The following is a 20,010-nucleotide window of genomic DNA, read 5'->3' on the forward strand; positions in this document are numbered from 1 at the left end:
TGAAAAATCTGTGTGTGATAAGCCAGCACAAAGATTTAGTGGGTTGCGGGTTCTTTTGAAAGATCGCACATTGCATTGGAGTGAGTTTGTGAAGCTAAACTACAAGGTTACGAGGAAAAAAAAAATGTATGCCTTTAAATGGAACATTGATCAGTTCAAAACAGGCTAAAAGACGCTTTGACATTTTGTAAAAATTACATGGAGTAGAATCTGATGACAAGAAAAAGTGCCTCTTTTGAAAATAAGAGTCTTGCTGTGCAGAGCTTGTGCCTTGAAGATAACTTGCACTGTCTTGGGCGAGGTGCGCGAAGAAAAAAAAACTGTTGGAGGACGGCAGAAAAGCAGAATACTGCGCTCCTGTTCAGTGAAATGGTGTTTACAGAAGCTGGCAGATATGGGAGCTTTTCTGAGTTGCTGAAGCAGTGCAGGAAACAGTTAATCTGGGTGAACTGTCTGAAACGAGTGCCTTTTATTGAAGCCGCCACAGTGTAAGAGTTATAGGCAAAGAGATAAGTTTGCTGCGTGCTCATGCCGCTGCCATGTGCACAGGATAGATAAACAATGACATTCCTGCATTCCATCCCCTGTGAGAGACACCGTCAGTGTGAGCAAAAACTGAGGAGGGGGGTGCAAAGACAGAATGCTGAAACAGAACTGAAGGCAATAATTGCTGTGAGTGAGAAATTGAAAAAGAGTGCAATCTATCTTACATGCTGATGTACGCATGCTTTCTAACACTGGCATGCAATAACGGAGCTGATCAGAAGTAAAGAATTTGCCCAGTATCAACACTGGAAGGAAAACAAATGCTACATGCAGAATGGCAGAATGGGCACATCGCATCTGAACATTTGGGGAACCTGTGCATCTGTGAATGGGCTAAGAAAAGACAGCTGCCCATTTCAAGAGACATTGCCGTGCAAGCTGCATCCCCATGCGCCATGTAATGTGATGTGAAATGAAGAGACATTGCCGTGCAAGCTGCATTCCAGTGCTCCATGTGATGTGAACTGAAGTAAAGTGCTGTGCACTGGAGAAGAAACCTCTAGGCGCTTTGAGAAGTGAAAATACACAGCTGGCAAAAATGCAAGCTACATTGCCAGGGCTGGAGTAACTGGTAACTGACAAATACATTATGGTGTTCCAGATGGAAGCAAACTGACAAAGGTAGCCGTTTTGCAAGAGACAACATGCAGAGCGGGGCTTTGGAGTATAACATGAACACTGCACATTAGCCATGATCCAGAAGCCTCACGGCTTAGTGCAAGAATGAATGATTTGTTGAAGCAAATAAAGGAACTGATTCAGACTATCGCTCTCAAAGGGGTGGCCCAAGAAATCAGCAGACACCCTTTGGGAAAATGACAAGTGGAAAACCAGAGGCTTGAAAGACACTAGCTTTATGGAGAAAAATAAACAAAGCTGCTTGTGCAACTGCAGGCGGTATTGGACTGAAGGACTTTACCTTTGAAAAATGGAGTGATGCCAGCAGGGCAACCTAAATCAAGATCATGAGACACTGGAAGCAAGTTGGCACCTGGCATTCGTGATCGCTCTGGTGACAAAGAAAAGCATTGATCCATTGAGAAGTGTGACCTGGGTACTTATTATATGGCATTTCTAAAATCACAGATCAGTCTGAAGTACCATTGACCACCTAGGATCGCATTGCACAAATGGGTTTGTGATTAGGCAATTACACCCCGTATGGTTGAGTGCAAATAAGCCCCCAATAACATACAGAAGGGTGACAAATAATTGCAGTAGTTACCTGATGAGACTTCTGAATGTGGGGGGTGGTGTTAAAGGAAGGGGTGGATAACGCTGATATTGTAGTTCTGATGACATCCTAACGTGAAGAACAATGACATTGTACTTTTGATGAAATCCTAACATTTCTGTTTGTATTTTGCCTAGGCAAAAAACCAAGACAGTTGCGTGCCATGATTGGGGTAGATGTGTGCAATTTGCGGGTGACACTGATCAGTCAAGCAGACGCATTCTCAGAGAAAGCGAGTCACTGCGAGATGATATGTGAACTTTGAACCTGTCCTGCACCGCACTCAATGCTGCTAGCATGCATGACGTATGAGGACATTTGTTCTGCAATCTGCGAGAAGTGTCCAACAGAGTAATAACTTTTGCTGAACTGGCACCGTGCAGACTTGGCTAGTTATCAAACATTTGATGCTGCACATTCAAATGATTCAGTTGCTGGAAATAACCTGGTTGATATGTTTTGCCTTTCTTGTTTAAAGGACTGTGGACAATGGGTTGTGGACTGTGACATCATGCACCACAAACAGCTGTGTGACACAGCACATGAATGCTAACACATTGAAAAATGTTTTTTAAATGCACTTTTTGAGATGAATCTGAAAAAACAAAATGTTTTGCTCTTCCAACTGAATTGCTTTAACCAGAGATGTTTTGCCTTTTCTAAAACTTCTACGTTGCACGTAGCTAGGAAAATGATTTATGAATTGTTGGGGCAGCAGGATTATGCAAGCAGGAGCGTAATATATTTTGAGATAAAATGAGTGCGCACACCAAAGTCAACTGTGCGTAGGTTAAGGTCCTTAATTTGAAGTTATGCTGCCAAGTGTGTGAGCTCTAATTTGAGATGGTAACCTTTGAAACACTGGATACTTTTACAGCTAGCCTTAAGGCAGGTAAATGAAACCATGACTGACTTGATATTTGATTTTATGACAGTGTGTGACACGGTTTTTGTTAAACCAACCAGTTTCATCTTTTTGTGGGGACAGCTGTCTCCAGCACACTAATGCAAAGAGTCACCTTTTGATTGTAGACCTTTGGAATAATTATTTGGAAAAGCGCTACAAATGAGTATCCACATGGAATTGCTAGCGTACTGGCCTGGCACATTGTCGGGCATCTTTTGTCACTGACTCATATGACTGGTGCCTATGAAATCCTAGGCCCAAATGTTTCAGTGAATGGATCCAACAATTTGTTTGTTTTATGTTTTTTCTGACCAAGAACTGCAGTGAGTGTTCTCGCCAAGATTTTATGGACTATAATTTGACTAAATGCATTTTACACAATGGTGTGATGATACAGCCACTGCCGGATGGTAGTATGGTGTTTGTAGCTAAAACTAATATTTTATATGGTAGGCATCCTACTTGGAGAAGGGTATTCTCCAAGTCACACAAGGTAGAAACTGTGAACATGTTAGATTTTCCAGTAGTAAGTCAACATTTAAATTGTAGGCTGGTAATGCACACCTCTATTATTACAGTGATACACTTAGACATAGATATATCATGAGGCAATGTTTCCTTAGTACTACCAAGCTGCTACAAATGGAGTCCATTTCTATGGCCCATCACCAGAGTGCGCTTAGCTAGGGAGCTAGATTCATTAATCGCAGGAGCAGCGGGGAGTAACAGGAGCTTTAAACGATTTTGACATAGAAACTGTGCACAATAAGCTAGCCACATTGATATGCCCAACACTGCTGCAAGTATTGGCCACCACCACAGATGGCAGAATTTTAGGTATGAAGACATTTTTTCTGCCATAGGGCAGGTCAACAAGACTGCTAAATACACACAATGCATTTTATGGCAAACATTGTTAAATCAGCAGGTGTTGGCTTTTCACTTTGAGTGGGGGCGACCATCCTCAACACACTGGCACACAGAGCTACAGTTACCAGCAAACATATGGATCAAATTGCTTGCTTTAGATTGCATGAATAACACATGCCATGCTTTGATGCAAATTAGTAGAATTGTTTTTTATTTAGATAACCTGGTGCCCATGGGTTCACCTTGTTCATGAAATTAGATGGTTTCTGGTTGGGTTCCACATACATGGGGGAAGTGTCTAATCACACAGCCCATAGTCACGTTTGAATGCCCTGGGATCAGGGTGAGGGTAGGCCCTTAGAGTGAAAGGCTGCCAGGTTTAGAATTGGTAACCATACATAAATGCAATAGTGCATTGTAGATTAGACTACACCGGATTGCCTTGACATTCTAGCTGCATGCTGCTTTTTAACTGACAATCAGTTATACAATAATTATTTAGGTATTTTTGTGTAGGCCAGGTTTTGGCTAGAGTAAATGTCCATGTTCACTTTGTGTAGGTATTTTTTGTGTAGGCCAGGTTTTGGCAAGGGTATATGTCACTGTTCACTTTGTGTGCATTTTTGTTTAGGTAGTGTTTTTACTAACCTTGCATGCCACGCTGACTAACCGCTAGAAGATAGTTTGCTTAAACCTCTTGCAAAGCCCCAAGGTCTTTATCACTGCACTACATACTATGTTGATGGGTATTAGTCAGCATTGTCGCACACACTTTGAATAGGGGTGTAGTGTAGTGATACACACAATTGCAAGTTTGCCAATCAGGGCTTTAGATGACAGCATTAGCCGCTGAAAGCCAATAGTTTATTCAAAGTATGTGCCAAAAATGCTGACAGTAGTCTGTTGTAGCACTTCCATTACGCAGTAGTGAGCTACAAGGAATATGCAGGCCTAGTAGGGGTGGTAGGTCACATTATGCATTGTAGATAGACAGGCAGGGCGAAGGCCCAAGCTCTGTAGCTAATAGACATTATTGGGGTGTTTGGAACATTATGGCACCTATATAGCGCTTAGATAGCCAATCCTAAGCGCTATGAACACTAAGCTATGAGTGCATGCCTTTTAGAGCTTGCTCACATGGGGTTAATTCATCTCGGCTTCTCTTAGAATATTCTGCCTTTCTAACGGTAGCCGTGCATGGCTTCATAAACAAATCCTCTTTCTCTGAGAAGGCACTGATAAGACATTCCTGAGCTTTCGCGCAGATGGGCTCCAAGTAGGGAGGGGCACAGAAAAGGAGCACAGTGAAAATTCACAGAGTTGGGTTTTTCCATGAGCAAGCCTATATTTTGCACAGGGAAAGTTCTGGAACTGTGCGTCATGGACTGACAGCACGAGATTATAAAAATGCATGCCCACATGACTCAGGTGGGAGATCGATCTGTGGACTTGGTTCGAGCAAGATCAAGTGTCCGGAATCTGTGGCTCTGTCGGCACCCTGTCCTCTGAGCGGGGCTTGTTACAGCTAGCTTATGAGGGCCAGGGTCTCCCAGTGCTGATTGAAGGGGCGTAAGACTGTGTTTCTCTATGTTTCTCTAAGTTCTATGTTTCTCTATATTTTGCATTTCTCTAAATTTTGTGCTTTGTAATCTTCTCTAACTTGAATCCTAAAATGTTGCTGAAATTCACTGTTTAGAATAAATACTAAAACTTTTTGAAGGTGTCATTTGTCACCAGCATGAGTTCACTGCTTGGCACAATAGAACCTGTATTTTGGGCTGAATTGGGTAATTTTTGCTCCCAAGGGCTGGTCCCGAGGAAGATTTGCTCAATATCAAGACACACCTATAAACTCTTATGTACAGGTGCGTTATAAATGGCTTATCACATCATATCACAATTATCACCATTGGTTGCAGAGGGATAGTAACCAGTAGCAGCTAAAAAGGTAGCAACTAGGGAAGTAAACATTTGTTTATATGTTGTTTTATCATCATCGTCATCATGTAAATTAATTCAGATAATAATCCATCAAACAATTACAAAACAATAAAATGTGTCAGATTAATCAAAAATGTCAAGATTACAAATATTTCCAACATAAATTCATGCTCGATTAAACAATACAATGATTGTCACAAAGTAAAATGACAACTAATAGGAGTTTTAAAGGTTCCCAGCCAAATCTTAAAAGCTATATAATATAGAATTACTTCTGATTGAAATAATACATTTTACAAAATCATACAAAAATGTTGCCCTAATTTGGGCACCCTCAAAGTTACAGCGACTTTGGGGGTGCACAAAATGCGGGTGACATTTACTGCGCCCAAGCAGAGCAGAGTGGGGGCTTCGGGGGTGTTCCCTACTCTTCTTGGTTGCCGTAACATGAGTCGGGGGTAGTGGGGGTGTCCCCCGCTTAACATTTTGGTAAGCGGGGGACACGAAAGAAAAAAAAAGGAAAGCACCCTGCGGCATCAGCTCTAACCCACGTTAGTGGGAGGAGCTGACACCGTAGGGATAGCAGGTTGCAGGCGGCACACACAAATGTGTGCCACCGAAACACGTAAATTGGGGGTGGGGGAGTGGTAAGGGAAAAGCAGGCCGGGGAAGCAGGCACAGTGATCTATATGATCACTGTGCCACGCCGTAACTGGCGTCGGCATTTTGGCTGTCGCAGTTATGGGCGGGGCAGTGATCACATAGATCCCATTTTACGATGCTGTACAGAACGTGTTGCCTCCTGACCAATAAGCAATCTACTTGTGCAAACATACAGCATTTCAAAACTCATCAACCAGGTATGTTATTCATCTAACAAGCAACAAAAGTCACCCTGCATGCAAAAAATAAATACAAATGCATATCGGCCTCATTCTAGGTTTTGGTGGATACAGGCACTCTACTGGACCCACCGACCACAGGTTTCATGGTGAGGCAGCTGAGTTACCTTCAGCTAAAAGCACCCTACCTGCAAAAAAACCCTCATTACAGACGCTGGCACTGGCACTGCCGGTGCTGCTAATGATGACAAATCCATTCATGGAGTCCTACTGGACTCCATGAATGGGGATTTACACCGTCAAACCGGCACTCGTGAATGTAGCTGTGCTATCATTGCTAGGGAAATAATTGCTACAAAGATAGACTATTCTGGTAGTGTTCTTCAAGGCATTTAACATGGCAATATGAACAGGCTTTAGGAACTACAGAACCACACTGTATGTACAGTAGTAGGGTTTAGTGAGCAAGATCATGTGCCTCAAGTCAGAATAGGGTCACACTGGCTCCCATTGGCTAATCAGATGTTATGTAATCTCTTGACCATAACACATAAATGTTGGGTACTAGCCAAGCATAGCTGTCTGAAAGCATGTCTAGGCTCCTGAATCAAAGGACACGTTATTCTAACAATAGCATCCTCTTGGTGGGATGTAGGACTAAGTTGGCCATGGTGCTTTTTGTGCCGATGCTCTCACACTATGGAACTCTTTGCCTCCTGATTTGAGTGGCATTTCATCATTGGATACATTTGAACGGTCCCTTAAAACCCAACTGTTTTTTTTTTTTTCATGAACTCTTTTCTTTATGCTCCTGCCCTGTGTATGGGTTGGTGCATCTTATTGTGTTGGATTTGGTATTGTTTCTCTGCCCTTATGCCTATGGGCCTGGTTTTGACCTGGTATTATTTTAATAACAATTTTTAAAAAACAATGTGGGACACAGAGGATGCATAGATCGGTGTGTGGGGTTTGCGCGCAGATGTCATACGCTTCTTTATGTGCGAATCTGACAAAAAAGGAGAAATGAGGGCAGGTGTCATGCATCTAAATGATCTCAAGAATCGTATTTAATGATTATAAGTTGCCACAGTTAGCTGGCTTCTACACAAACATGTTAAAAAAAACACAATTGGTCAACACAAATTGCAGATGACACATAATATACAAAAAAGGTACAAAGGGAAATAAGATATATAGGACTATTTTGATAGAAAATAGGCAAGGTCTGCAAATGATGCAAAAACGAATTGAATCACAAAGTACATAAATGTCATGAACAATTCAATCGGGTTCTGAACAAGATGCTCCTCTTAGTTCACACTCTAAGCAATGGTTACCCTTGGCGTTGTTCCATTTGTTGGGTCCAAAGAGCACAACATAGGCAGAAATGCATTCACATGCAGAAGATACTGTCATATGTAGGCGCTTCTTTATGAGCAGATCTTGCTGTGATGAGTAGGGGGAGTCCAGCATTGGGGGTTGTACAAAGGATGAGGCTGTGGGAGTTGGGGAATTGGGTTTAATGATTGCTTTCCAGTCATCGTTAACAAGGCCAAAGGTGTACCGTCATATGTGATCGCTGTAACAACTGCATTCGGCCATCCCGGTGGGCAAAGATGACTTGTACATTAAGGGGAATCTTCCATTCTCATTTTAGACACACACATGCATCAATATCACCGTGTGCTGCTCATTAAATAGTATGGCAGAGGTTGCTGAAAGATGGGATGAAGGGCTGCTGGCTCTCTTCCAAGAATTAGTCGTACGCTGGATGTGAGGGATCCTTCCAATGCCTCCACAGGGCAGCGCTTCACAACTTTCCAAGATTAACGGCCAGTTGTAAAGCCACCGCTGTCGCCTTTACAGCACCATTAAATAACACTGAAGCTCCCAGGTCAGCCCCCATAAATATGTCTGCTAAAGAGCTGCCATGCAGTAGCAGGGCGGGAATTCCAAACACACGCTCTTCCTCAGCAATTCGTGTGAACATCATGTTTCAAAATGGGGGTGGAACCTTTTTGGGTCCATACTCGACTAGCCCTCAAAACAAATGCGCCACGGGTTGTCTTTTCCTTCTTCAAATGTGGCCACTGGTTTTTGGCACCTGATGTTCTATTGGACTAACTTTTTTAAGTGGCTGAAAGGAAAGAAACTTCAGTAGCCTACACCTCAGCGGGGGTTAGGGTTGTATCGGGAATAAACAACAGGCTGCCTGCAACTATAAGCATACTTAACACAATGGAGTTTTTGCTCCAGTTGATATTCCAGGCCAGTCTGATTCACAAGCAGTCTCCCTGGCGTGAGCTGTTGTTACAGCTGACAACTAGAAGGTTGGTGTTTCTAGGCCACACAGGGATAGCAAATATGTAAGTGTTAGAGTTAAAACAATTCTAAAATGTATGTGTGTGACTTGTACAGGGGTTCAACAAAACCTGCATTTGAGGTGGGGCTAACTGGTGATGAGATGGGCAACTTCAGTAACCAGATGGGACAAATTGATTGCCCCCTACCCCTTCCATTCTACCCCAAGGCTCGGGGTTTCCCATGTAAGGACATACTTCTACTGGCTTTACCATTAAAAATGACATATCATAATAAGAACACGTCCAAAGTGGCTGCACAATGTGGGCCAGTCTAGACATGTAATAATACTTGTGATTGCTTTACAAGAGATGCCCTGTAAAAAATGTCGTCACAGAAAGAAATGGCTAGGTTGGCTGCACCACACCAAAATACCAGTCTAGTCACGTCATGCCTACTTGCTTACGGTTGCCCAGTAAAAGAAAAAAGTCATGCCACATTAATACATGACTAGACTGGCGGCACCAAAATGATATTCTAGTCACATAACGGCACATATCATGAACACTTTATCATGAATTCACACTAAAATGGCATGTTTGGCAACATTCCCCCACCCTCTCCCACCCACTCCCACGACCCCCCGACCTCCCATCCTCTACCCACCAAAATCTGCTCCTCTGCCCAGCATTACACATAAGTGCCCACACACACAGATAATAACACAACATTCGCTTATTCATTTAAACATGCCATTCACTTGCACACCCATTCACCATACACTTGCTCATTCATACATGCACCCAGCCACCCATACACCATGAACTCATTGTATATTCAGATTGTGCTCAAATTGTGTTCAGGATGGCTCGCTTTCCCCAGACAACTTTGTAGTTTTTTTTTTCTTTTACCCACAATCTCTTGAAGGACATGGTGCTTATTAGAGAATATGGTGAACACATTATTCCTTTTTTTACATAACCCTCCCGCATCACCAGTGAACCAACTCCCCTAGTAGTTTGTAACATGCAGTAGTGAGACGTCAGACGTCAGGTGATCTCCATGATTATTTGGAGAGTGGGGGAGAACTTTACACTGTGAACTCAAGGAGTGTGATAACGTTTTTGTTTGCAGCTAGAAAGGACCAGTCAGGCTCCCTAATGAAGAGTGGATATTTAAGAAGATTGCCAATTAAAAGGTCATGCTCTCTATGAAGCAGAGGATGATTATTCTCAAGCCCAAGAGGAACATGAGGTGTGAAATGGCCCAGTTTACCTCTCGAAAGAAGTATCAAACTTGAAGGATATCTCAGAGATGGAGATGAGTAATAAAATTAAATCACTCAAAACAAAAAGGGTGCCCAGCCCAGAAGGCTTAACCTGCTACTTTGTGAAGAGTTTTCCCATAAAATAAATCCTTTTTGAAAGGTTTATTTAATTCATTCAAGCTCACAGGGTCTGTCATGTGTGCAATTTCAGAGTCCAATACTAATATCTCTTAGGAAAGGATTTACATGAATGCAGATTTTACACCCCCCAGGCCCCCATACACATCAATGTGAACATTGTAAATAATATTCTGTCACCTAGGCTGAATCCTCTTCTCCCATATGTTGTAGATGCAGATAACTCAGGGTTTATATGGTGGAGACAGATACTTTGGCAGAAATAGGAGATAAACAGAGATGGTACCTTCCCCTTCGTACTACTCACACTATAGAATATACTGGTTTCACTTTGGTAACTTCTCTCCCTCTCTCTCTCTCTCTCTCTCTCTCTCTCTCTCTCTCTCTCTCTCTCCCTCCCTCGTTCTCTCTATCGCTGTCTCAAAAAGATGCATTTTACCCCATGAGGTACATAACAAGCATCTGGGAGTTGGTAGAAGAGCGAAAGGGGCAGTCTGAAAAGTCAGACATTACCATGGCTATCTGCTAAGGTTTATTGGAAACAAGAATATTAGGTTCTGAGGAAGGGCTACTTGAAACTTCAGAACCACAATCACCCATTTCAGCATCCTTATTATGTCGGTTGCTAGATAGAGAGATGCTTCAACCTCACTGTAACAAGATATTATTCTATGTTAACTAGCCCTAACCCTAACCCTAACCCTAACCCTAACTAGCCCTAACCCTAACCCTAAACCTAACCCTAACCCTACCCTAACCCTAACCCTAACCCTAACCCTAACTAGCCCTAACCCTAACCCTAACCCTAACCCTAACCCTAGCCCTAACCCTAACCCTAACCCTAACCCTAACCCTAACCCTAACTAGCCCTAACCCTAACCCTAAACCTAACCCTAACCCTACCCTAACCCTAACCCTAACCCTAACCCTAACCCTAACTAGCCCTAACCCTAACCCTAACCCTAGCCCTAACCCTAACCCTAACCCTAACTAGCCCTAACCCTAACCCTAACCCTAACCCTAACCCTAACCCTAACTAGCCCTAACCCTAACCCTAACCCTAACCCTAACTAGCCCGCTGGGACTTTTGCCTGACTGTTATAGGGCCTGTCAAGGCAGAGAAATGCATTTGTCAGGCGTTCGCCAGGTATTGGTTGAGGCAGGGGCCAGAATCTCTGCTTCTTTAGTCTGTATGTCTACCCTGCTTTCTCCCACAAACCCTTAACTCTTCTCACACAGTCCAAAATGAAATTCCCCCTACCCGCGACTTTTACTGTCACAACTGGTGAGGTTGTGATGCAGCACCAGGTCTTTGGTATCATATTGATGCTGCAACTTTACAATGAATGAGGTCCAGCAACGATAGAATGTTGAGTATGGATTCTTCAAAATGTGCAACACCTTGGCCAAAGAGAGGGGTGTATAGTAGTGGAATCTTATATTTTGCGTAAGACATCAACACCACATCACACAAGCATGAAAGTCCCTTCAATTGTTACTACCAAAAAAAACAGGCCCATCTTCTAATAAGAAACTTGTGTCATGATTATACAACTCTACATGGGTGGCTCTGGAATATGCGTTTCAGTTCTTTTAATCATCAAGTACCTGAGAACGTGTATTCTGAAAATCCAATTCATCCCCCTGACAGTTTAGCAAACAATCACCTGCAGACACCATGCACATTCAGTATTCCCACCTCAGAGAATCCGCCCACCAGACTAAATAGATGAATCTAACTTCCTTGAATAATGCAAAGCCCAAACAGCTCTCCTTTTTTGCACTGCTTTTGGCTGGGTTTATAGTGATTATCTCGAAAACATTCTGTCGACATGCCAAAGCATCGAATCAAAACCGTCGAATGCAAAAGCATCGACAAGCTATATTTTACATATAAAAGTGCAATTCCATCGAAACCAGTCCATCGAAAATATACATGGACTGGTTTCAATGGAAATGCACTTTTACATGTAAAAAGTAGCATTTCCATGCATTTTTTGTGTAACTTTAAAAAGTTACATGGTGCTGTTCAGTGCTGAAATTTCAGCACTGGCCAACCCCTTGTAACGTTTTAATTATTTTTTTATATATTGGGGGGTTGTTCCCTCCCAGCTCCCCAGCCCCCACAACTCCCCAACCCTAACCCAAGCCCCAACCCTAACCGTAACCTAAGCCCCAACCCTAACCCTAACGTAACCCTTAAACTAACCCAAGCCCCAGCCCTAACCCTAATATAACCCTTAAACTAACCTGAGCCCCAACCCTAACCCCAATCCTTACCCTATCCCTAGCCCCTACCTTAATCCTAACCCTCATTCAACCCTTAATCTAATGCAAGCCCCAACCCTAACCCTAACCCTAACGTAACCCTTAAACTAACCGAAGCCTCAACCCTAACCCTAATTTAACCCTTAAACTAAACCTAGCCCCAACCCAACCCTAATACTTACAATTGCATGTCGATGGAACCATCAAATTTTATTCAATGAAATGGCCATTTAATGGAATGGTATTTCGATGAAAAAAATGTGATGGTTTGACATTCAATGGTTTGAGTGTAGATGGAATGACCGGACACCTTTGGCTGTTACTAATTATTTAACTTGCTAACCTGTCCTCCCTTTACGTCCGTATCCATCATCCACCTCATCAGTAATTGATGTGTGTTTGTTCTAGCTATAACAACACAAATCACAAATATAAGGTAAAAGAGGCTGAAAACCCTAATTAGTAATTGGCAAAAATATATATTTGACTGCCCCTCCTGTCCTGTATAAGCAGATTAGTATGATCCATTTAAGTACCCAGAACCAAAAATAAAGGTGATAAAACCTGGACTGTAATTATTACACCAGGTTTAATGTTTTTATTCATGATGGGGTATATTTTCATGGTTTTTGAAGGTTGCGTGGGACACGAAAAAAACAAACTCCGTCAGTCTGCATTATACACCCTATAGTTCATTTTTATTGGGGGCATTATGTCAAGTACGGATTTAATAACTTTCATTCATGACACGCCCCATTTTGAAGCATTTGTATTCCAGAGCAGAGGAGCGGCAAGCAATGTCTGTTTCAGCCGCTCCCTACCTCTTTGTCACACAAATACTCAACCAAAATACAACAGCTGGGCAAAGGTCTAGTCACGGCACAACGGCACCTCCGCTGGATAGAGCAGGTAGCAGGACAAGCAGGTAGTACTGGATAATCCCAATGAGGATTCAGCCACCTTACTGTTTTCTCCCTGAGTTATTGGGATTTGTAGTGGGTTTTTGCTGGATCAGTGGTCCTGCCTGGATATGGTCAGCTATGCTCTGTCCTGGCAGTGGAATCTGGATTATTGTAGAGTGAATATGGAATATCTGGATGTACAGGAGCTGGAAAATTCAGAAGAGAGTGTCCTCTGTCTCTGTGAGCCTCTACCTTTTGTAAGGGAGGTGACATTACAGGATTGACTATGGGGGCAGACCTAAGCTAGACCTACCTCTAAGAATCGGATAGGTCAGCCTATGTATGTCGCCTTCTCCCTAGAGGCAGATTGGACTAAAGGAGTGGACTCAGTTTTATGGGATGTGTTTTTTATGAGGTACAGTGCCATCCCACAGTCACTTTTGCCGAAATCAGTTATGGCACAAAAATTCACCTTTTCACAGTTGTGGCACTTTTGAAAATCACATAGGCAGATTAAATATTCACACAGAGCATAACATTCCAACTCCCAAATTTGCATGACATTGTTTCATCCTTCTAATAATCTTTCGCAATTTTTAGTGGAAACCATTTCACCTAAAATTCCACAATTCGGTGCACTGAAGCATATACGTGTGGGTCATATTTACATCCAACTTTCATAACCGGGTCCTTTGTACTTTTCCCAGAAATTTCTTTTTTTCAGCATTTGAGTCTACAACCTGTCTGAAATGTCTACATTGTCTTGTTTTAAAAGCATACATTTTACATTCGTACTGTCAAAAATTTACATTACTAAGTTTTCAGGTTACAGAAATACAAGTTTAAGAAGAAATGTATTTAGAACCAAGTGTGCTGTGTTTACCACCCAAGGAGGGGCAGTCTTTCAACCCTCCAAGCCAAATGTCTTTCTCTGACAATTTCTTTTTTTTAAACTTCTTTTTATTATAAGCGTGGCAGCAAAACACAGGCGAACAGCGCCAGGCAAAACATTGTAAAAGAACAGTATACATAGCATTGGTATGCAGATGTTACTTCACATTTCGAACAATCAAAGAGCAAAAAGCAGTGAGATCTTGTAGGAGGGTATCGGGGAGCTATGACTGAGCTGAGGACCCAGGCTGGCCAGGGGAAACCGGAGAAGGAGGGGAGGTCTGAGTCACGGCCAGGTCTAAGATATAAGAGCGGAATCGAAGCCAAATATTTCTCGGTCTGGAATGTGTGGGTTGTAGGTGGGACCAGGCCTCTTCCGCATCAGAGGCCCATGTGACCGCCCTCAACCATTGGGCATGTGTAGGAGGGAAGGGGCGAAGCCAACAGAGCAGGATAGAGCGCACCGCGAGGAGGAGGCAAAGACCAGCTAGTTTCTTGGAGTCTCGGGGGAGGCCCGGGAGATCGTGGAAGAGACATACCAGCGGGGAGAGAGCAATGGGGTGGTCCGTCACGGTGGATACAGTCGAGCAGACGGCCTCCCAGAACTGGGCCAGGCGAGGGCAAGACCAGATCATATGGATATAGTCAGCCTCATCCCGACCACATCTGGGGCAGTTGGCAGGGTAGTCGGCCGACATACGATGTAGTCTGATCGGGGTATAGTGGAATCTGTGAAGAACTTTGAATTGGATAAGTTTGAACCGAGAGTTGAAAGAAACCCGTTGTGTGCGGTCGCATAGATGGGTCCAACGATCATCGGACATCTCCACACCAAGGTCCGCCTCCCAGGCGAGTTTCAGTTTGGTGAAGTCTGGAATCGATCTGGACTGCAGCATGGTGTATAGCCTAGAGATCTTGCCCCTCCTAGGGGTGGGAGAAGTGAGCTCGTCAATAGCAGGGTCATCAGGCGGTATTGCGGGGAATGTTTGGTAGTGTCGTTTAAGGGTCTTTCGAAGGGATGCGTATTGGAGCCATACGCTCTGGCCCCTTCTCAGGGGTAGGGGGAGGTCAGACCATTCGACGAATATACCCTGGTCGAACACGTCGCGTAGCAGTTCGAAGCCCAGGTCCGCCCATCGGCGCACTGCTACCAATGGGACCCGCGGGACCCCGGGGAGAAAGTTCCACAGTGGAAGATTACCGTGGAAGGCGTAGGCAGTCCCCAACAGACTCCACGTTTTTGCCAGTGCAACGGCTGTGCAGGTAACCGGGCTCTGCGAGTTCCGAGTCAAGGGGGCGGGTTGTAGCACCAGGGAGCGGATGTCTCGGTCAGCTACTGCGAGCCTCTCAAGTCGGACATGCGGGGCAGGATCCGTGGTATCAAACCAATAGGAGGTATATTGGATTTGTGACGCCATCCAGTATTTAAGAAAGTTAGGGGCCCCGAAGCCCCCGTAAGACATGGGGGTGGAGAGGGTCCCGATTTTAAGACGAACCGCACCCGAGTGCCAAAGAAAGGAGTTCACGGTGCAGTCTAATTCGCGGAAAAAGCCCGCCCCCGGCCATAAGGGAACATTAGCGAACCTATAGAGCAGTTGGGGTAATACTACCATCTTCAACAGGCCAATTCTGCCAGCCAGAGATATTGGGAGCTTGTCCCAGACCTGAATCTTGGCTGTCAAGTGCGTGAGGTATTTCTGGTAGTTTTCGTGGAATGTCCGCTCGTGTTGGCGAGTCACCACCGTCCCAAGGTACGTAAATGTGTCTTGAGCCCAAGTGAAACCGAAGGCATCAGGGAAGTGAGAGGTGCATTCCGTGAGCGGAAAAAGGGTAGATTTCGAACAGTTCACTTTAAGGCCAGAGATCCGGCCGAAGCGACTAATGTCTGCAAGTATAGGGGGTAAGTTGGCCGAGGGAGAGCGCACAAACAGCAAGGCATCATCTGCATAGAGGGACACTATGTCTGTGTGTCCCGCGGAGCGGAGACCCTTGTCGGCATGACGTTGGCGGAGCATGTCGGCGAACGGCTCGATTGCTATCGCAAAGATCAGGGGAGAAAAGGGACATCCCTGTCTCGTTCCCCTGGCGATCTTGAAAAGGGGAGAGTATCGGTCCACCGTACTGACCCTGGCAACCGGTTCAGAGTAAAGCAGTCTGATCCAGGAGATAAAAGAGGGGCCGAATTTACAGCACTCAAGGACTCGCCATAAATACTTCCATGAGACCGAGTCGAATGCCTTTTGCATGTCAAGGGCAACAGCCACAGCGTGTGTGTCGGGGCTGATTCTATCAATAATGTTGAATAGCCGCCTCAAGTTCAGAGAAGTGGAGCGACCTGGGATAAAACCGGCCTGATCTGGATGGATAATAGATGGCAGAAGGGGAGCCAGCCGGAGAGCCAGAGCCTTGGCAAATATTTTGACATCGCAGTTTATGAGGGACAGTGGGCGATACGAGCCGCACTGTGAAGGGGGTTTGCCGGGTTTAAGTAGCACAGCAATCGTGGCTTCACGGAGAGAAGGAGGAAGTGCTCCAGCCCCAACAGATTCCTCCCAGAGAGCCAGCAAATGGGGAATCAGTTGTGCCTTGAAGCGTTTGTAGAACTCGACTGGAATACCGTCCGAGCCAGGTGTGCGGCCCGAGGATAGGGAGTCAATTGCGGTCGAGAGCTCCTCCCGTGTGAGTGGGGAGTCGAGGGAGCCCGCGGCCTCCGGGGATAGGGTCGATAGAGGAAGGGTATCGAGAAAGGAGTCAATCTCCGCCAACGAGACTTCATCGGCATTGGAGTACAAAGATTCATAGAAGGTGAAGAATTCCCTATTGATCTCTTGTGAAGAGACCGCCATGGAACCGTCAGATCTCTCAACCCCGAGGATGTGCGGGGGCCCCGTCTCACGCCGGATCAACCTAGCGAGGAAGCGGCCGGGGCGTTCCCCCTCCCCGTACCTCCTAGCCACACCAGGGTTATCGAGGAACCTCTGCTCGCGGTCCGCAAGAGAGCGGAAGTTATCCAGTTCCTCCCCAATGCTAGCGAGGTTGCCCGGAGTGGAGTGTAGTGAGCATGTGGCTTCCAGAGATGAAAGTCTGGATTCGCTGGCGGCGAGGTCTCTGCGGTTTGACTTAAGGACCCAGCTTTCCTTAGACAGCGCAATCCCTCTAGTGTAAGCCTTGAATGATTCCCATAGGGTTGCGTGGGACGTTACCGAGCCCATATTGGTCTCGAAGTACTCCTCAATCGACAGTTCAAGTTCGGTACAAAACTCAGGGTCCAGCAGGGAAAGGGGTTTTAATTTCCAGTGTCGGGAGCGGGCGGGATCGGGGCCCCAGTCTACTGTAATGGTGACAGGAGAGTGGTCAGAGAGGGTTCTCGGAAGGATCGTTAGTTGTGTTACATTCTTGACTAGTATGTTAGAAATCACCCACCTATCAATACGAGAATAGGAGTCGTGAACCGAGGAGTAAAAGGAGTAGATGCGGGAATCCGGGTAGAAGAACCTCCACGCGTCCACCATGGCCAGACGGGGAAGGGAGGAAAGTGCCGCATAGGCCGCCCTGGAGAGGTGACGGGGCCTGGAGCCCGATCTATCCAGGGCTATATCGAAGATCGTGTTAAAATCCCCTCCCCAGAGGATTGGAACAAGGGGGAAGCCATCGAGAAGGGAGGTGACCTGCACATAAAATTCCGGGTCGTCAAGGTTAGGGCCATAGATATTCAGGAGGATCACTTCCTTATGGTGCAGCATGGCGTGAAGAAGTACATATCTACCCTGGGGGTCGATTTTCGAGGAGATGAGGGAAAAGTGGAGGCTCCTATGAATGAGGGTCATGACTCCTCGGCTCTGGGAAGAATAATCAGTGAAAAACCGGTGAGGACCCCAGGATTTGGCGAAGCGCATGCAGTGTATAGAACGAGCATGAGTCTCCTGAAGGAAGAGAATCTTGGATCGGTGGCGTTCGGCCTGCAGCTGGAGCTGTCTCATCTTCCTATAGTTCCCCAGACCTCGCACATTCCAGCTCATAAAGGTCAGGGCACTCTCAGTCACAGTATGGCGGTATTAAGAATAAAGCTGAATGTCGGGGACCGAGAGGTCAAATTAACAGTTCCACAGGAGCATATCACAAATGCCCCAGCACAGTTCGCCTTCGCTGCCATCGCCATTTTTCCAATAACAAAAACCCAAACAACCCCAACATACCCCACCCCCACCCACACCCCCCTCCCAATCAGAGGGATGACCAGCCCATCCCTTAGTAAACAAAACAAAAGCAGAGGCATCATCGCCTGGGGGTCTGAAGGCCCGACTGGCCGTAACGCTCCGGGTTGCAGCAGAGCAAATAGTGCATGGGAAGCCCGTGACGGATGAGAGATGCATATTAGACAAAGTTCTCGCCAAGGGAACAGCGGGCGAGCACCAAGGTCGAGCTGAACAAGCAGGTTGCGGGAGAAAGGATTGGCATGGTCCCAGTTCCGGGGGGGCGAGTGGACCATACGCCTCCCATCGGGGACCAAGGATCACCGCTGTGCCGAGATCAGAGGGAGGGGATCAGCCAGGGAAGTGTTCATCGATGAACTTGGAAGCCTCTTCCGGGATTGTGAAGAACAGCACCTGATTGGAGTACTCTATGCGAAGCTTGGCAGGGTAGAGCATAGCGTATTTTATGGAGTGGTCTCGCAACCTGCGTTTCACCGCCTGGAAGGTCTTGCGTTCCCGCTGGACCGCAGTCGAGAAGTCGGGATAGAGGTGGATCCTTGTGCCACCCAGAAGTAGCTCACCTATGAGTCTCGCAGCCCTGAGGAGGGCGTCCCGATCGCGGTAATTTAGTACGCGGGCTATGATGGGTCGAGGAGGGGCACCAGGTCTTGGTTTCGCCACCAGGGCGCGGTGGGCCCGTTCAATTGCGAAGTGTGGAGAAAGCTCAGGCTCGTCAAGAAGCGACAGGAGTGTGCGTTGAACAAAGTCTTCCATAGGCTCGTGGATTTCGTCCTCAGGAACCCCGATGATGCGGAGATTATTGCGCCTCGAGCGGGATTCCAAATCCTCGTTCTTCTTTTCCACCTCCGTGACTCGGCTGGAGAGAGCGCCGACCTCGGCGCGAAGAGCCCCCAGCGCATCCTCCGCAGAGCCCACCCGTGTCTCGACCTCTAACACACGGCCATCCGTCCTCTCAATGTGGGCCTTAATAGAGGATATGGTGCCGGTCATGTCATCAAGTTTGGAGTGGAGAGCGGTAAATCCCTCACGCATGAGATCAATCATATTTCGGGAATCCGGGGATGTGTCGAGGGGGGCGTCGGAGACCGACTCGGAGGCCTCTTCAGGTGGCCTTGCCGCAGCTCTCGCAAACATATTGATGGAGCTCTGTTTCCTTGCACCTCCCTTGGTCATCCTGTCTTATGAGTGTGTCAGGTGAAGAGAAGGGGGAGAGATGAGAGCCAAATATTAGTGCCAAGGAGCGTCCTCCGGAATATAGGGGCCAATCCGTGTTCCGGGGTAATGTAGACACAGAGCAACAAGCGAGCACACCTTGAGGCCGGAGTGGAGGTTGTGGCCCCTCTAAGACAGGAGAGTGGATGTCGCCGTGATAGGCCCAGGCGCGCACCGGTGAAATGGCGTACAGTGGCCGGGGCGCGGTGCAGGGAGTCCAGCGGAGGCAGCTCCAAGGAATGTTCAACAGCGCCTCAGCCCCAGGACGCCTGCAGCCCGGGGGGAAATGGAGCACGGTCCAGCGGGTCACAGTGGTTGGGTAGAAGCAGCAGGAGTCAGCGGCATGAAGAGAGAGGCAGGGGGGCGGGAGGGGACAGCAGCGCCGGTACTAGGGAGGCACCCGCAGGGTGTGATGGGTGCGGGCCGACCCGCCAGAGTCACAGCAGTCAGGCGCAGTCCCCTCCCCGCGCACCCCCC

This window comes from Ambystoma mexicanum, chromosome 3q (genome assembly GCF_040938575.1).
Source record: "Ambystoma mexicanum isolate Mex_15411 chromosome 3q, UKY_AmexF1_1, whole genome shotgun sequence".
NCBI lineage: Eukaryota > Metazoa > Chordata > Amphibia > Caudata > Ambystomatidae > Ambystoma > Ambystoma mexicanum.